Source organism: Malurus melanocephalus, unplaced genomic scaffold, assembly GCF_030028575.1.
Source record: "Malurus melanocephalus ecotype Western Australia unplaced genomic scaffold, MMel_1.1 scaffold_955, whole genome shotgun sequence".
NCBI classification, from domain to species: Eukaryota; Metazoa; Chordata; class Aves; order Passeriformes; family Maluridae; genus Malurus; species Malurus melanocephalus.
The window spans coordinates 15,475-18,510 of NW_026624187.1; the positions used below are offsets into that span (position 1 = coordinate 15,475).

A 3,036-nucleotide genomic window follows, 5' to 3' on the forward strand; every position below is an offset into this window, starting at 1 on the left:
GGGCACTGGGCACTGACAGGAATTTTGAGCGGAGCTGATGTGGCGCCCGAACTCCTCCGCGGTCATCAGAGCAGGGCGTTAATTATAGGGGATTAATTAACCCCCAGCAGCGGTTGGACACCGGCAAAGCTTTAATTGGTGCCGAGGGTTTTTAAAAGGTTTTTAAAGCCCCCTCTGGAATGCGAAGGGAATTCCCMAGGGAAGGGAAACAGGTGCCTAAATCCCATTAAAAACAATCTGGTTCCCATTATTCGTCCCCATTCCACATTCCTGAGCAATCGGGGCCTGGAGTTATGGAATATCCCGGGAAAACTGCYCTGGAAAATATCTGCCCTGGACAAAGCCCAGCGAGAGAGTTGGAATCTCAAATCCCCCAGTCCTGCCCCAGGGGAGCTGAGGTGGGAGCAGCCCCAAGCTCACTGTGGTTTCCAGTGTCAGGTTCAGATCCCAAAAAACCCTGGGAAAATCCATTTCAGGCTCCCTGAAATCCCTCGGGGTGTCTGGACATCGCCCACGTCACCGAATCCCCGTTAATTGTTCTGGGCGTGATGGAAATAATAAAAATAAACCCCACAAAGGGACACTTGGGCCATCCCCAGGGGAATTATCCCAATTCATCCGCAGGAGTTGCTCCCAAAGCCAAATTTATGGGATTTTGGAACCTCTCCAGATGGGTTTGTGCTCTGGATGTGTTTTGGAGCAGTTCCTCCACCCTTGGAATGAAGCACAGCCTCATTTTTTTTTTCAGGAAAAAAGGGAATAAACGGCGAAATCCCGAGAAATCCATGGCCCATGGCGGATCCCTGTGATCCCTGTGGGACGGTGCGGGGAGGGAAATGGGGTGGGAAGTGCCGYAAATACGTGTGGGGCATGAAAATGTGGGAATTTTGGGGAAAAAAAGAGGAACAATTAGCAATTCCTTAAATTAGTTCCACCCRGGAGCAAAATTGAGCATCAAAACTGAATTTTTCATTTTCCTGCAGCTCCTGCAATAATTAATTTTTCTGAGTCCAAAGGATCGAATCCATAAAGACAAATAAAATATCTCTGGTTTCGTTGGATTTGAGGTGCTGGAGTGAAGAAAGRGAGGTGAGGTGAGAGCCGATCCCTCCTTCCAGGCCCAAAAATCCAGGGAAAAAAAAAAGCAAAATAATTCAGGATGTCGGTGCCATTCCTAAATCCCAAATTCCCAGATATTTGGGATCCTTTGTTGTGATTCATTTACCTCCTCRGGGAGGGACATTTGGCTTGGAAATCTGACAACTTTCCCCAATGTTTTGAGGCCAAAAGTAYCCAAAACAAAGGATAGAGAGAAAAACTTCATCAGCAAAATTTTAAAAGGACCCAAATGGAATTATTTATTTGGAATAATGAACATAAATAAAAAAATGTGTGTAAATAATGGGTATAAGCACATAAATGTGTGTAAATAAAGAAATRTATGTAAACAATGTATGTAAATAATATGTGTATAAATTAAAAAATGTGTGTAAATAACGTTTGTAAATAAATAAAAGTACGTAAATAATGTGTCAATCAAACATCTCCCACATCTCAGCTCTCCCCGCTCTTGCTTTTCCCCATTTTCCCGGAGAAGCCCCGGTGCCTTTCCCCTCCCTCCCCCGGGATTTGCGATGGGATCGGGATTTAATCCCCCAAAGGCGCTTCAAGTCCAAGGCTCTCCACGGGACCGCGGGACGGGCGATGTCCCGCGCTTTACCCGGGACAATCCCAAACCCRCCGCACCAGCCTCGGGTCACAAAATCCCCCCCGCCCCTTTATTCTTAATTTTAAACACAAAAGATAAAAGRCAGGAGGGGAAAAACCCGGGGGGTGGGAAAGGAGGGGAAGCCGTGGCAGTTGAGGCTGAGTGAGTTCCCTGCAAGGATCGGGATAAAGGGAAACTGCGGCCCCCGGGATGTAACGCTTGGCCAGGGGCGCTCTAAAGGGCCCTAAACCCGGGATTGGGGTCGGGGAGGGGATTTCCCCCTGCAGGAAAAGGGTTTGGTTTAAAAAACCCCAGGATGGGACAGGATCAGCTCCCAAAGGTGCCCGGGGYGAGGGAAACTGAGGAAAGGGAGGCTTGCCAGGATAAGGGACATGGATTTGGGGTTTGGGGTTACCTGAGCTGTAAATCCTAACACGATGGAATATCCTTGGGAGGATGGAAATGCAGCTCCTGGCCTTGCACGTGGCAACCCCAAAACTCCACGGGAATTGTTCCCGCTTTGGGATTTGAGTGTTTGGGGAGTGGGGTGGACCCGGGGCTGCGTCCCTCGGGATTGGAGGGATGGGGTGGCCGGGAGGACACGAGGTGGGGACTAAACAGCAAAATTCGGTTAATTTGTGCCATTCCCACTGTCGGAGTGCCCGGTCTGACATCGGGCGCTTCCCTTTTCCCATCAGGTGGGAGGTGAGGGCCGGGAGCTGCTCCGTGGCCTCCGGATGATTCCCAGGAAAGCCCGAGCTGGAGGAATGTGGAACGTGAACTTTTCGGGCCTCTTTTCCGAGATTTGATCATTCCTGTGCTGCGTGGTTGGCTTTTCCTAATTTCCGGGTGACGTGTGGAAGGCACGGGTTTTTTCCCATGCGATCCCAAAAGGTCTCGTGATGCAGATCTTGGGGTCAGCAGGTGCAATCCCAAACAGAAATGTTCCCGTATTTCAGTGTCTGACACTCATCCTGCTGGGCACAAACCTCCGAGCGGGGACATTTTCCCTCCCTCCCTCCCAGACAACAAACAGAGCCGGGAATTGCGGGATAATGGGATTTGCGGAGCGCTGCCGGCTCATCCCTGCGGAGCGCTCSGCGCCGCCCGCACCCTGCGCTTCGCACAGCCCGGTCCCCGCTCTCCCCGCCCGCCAGAGGAGCCCGGAGGGGAATAAAACCCCAAAACTCCTCATCCCAAAGCGGCGGAAAGGGGTTTGAAACCCCCGAAAACGAAACGCCGTACGAAACGCGCCCGCCCCAGCCGGGCCGCGATCCGTGAACCGCAAATTTTACCGGAGCGTGCGGGCGGCGCCGCCATGATTGAAC

General features: G+C 51.4%; 1 protein-coding gene across 1 annotated transcript in view; it reads left to right on the top strand.

The window, feature by feature from the left end:
• Nucleotides 1–3,036, top strand: part of MLLT6 (MLLT6, PHD finger containing) — a 29,608-nt gene that overhangs the window by 1,208 nt on the left and 25,364 nt on the right. The window lies entirely within an intron of this gene.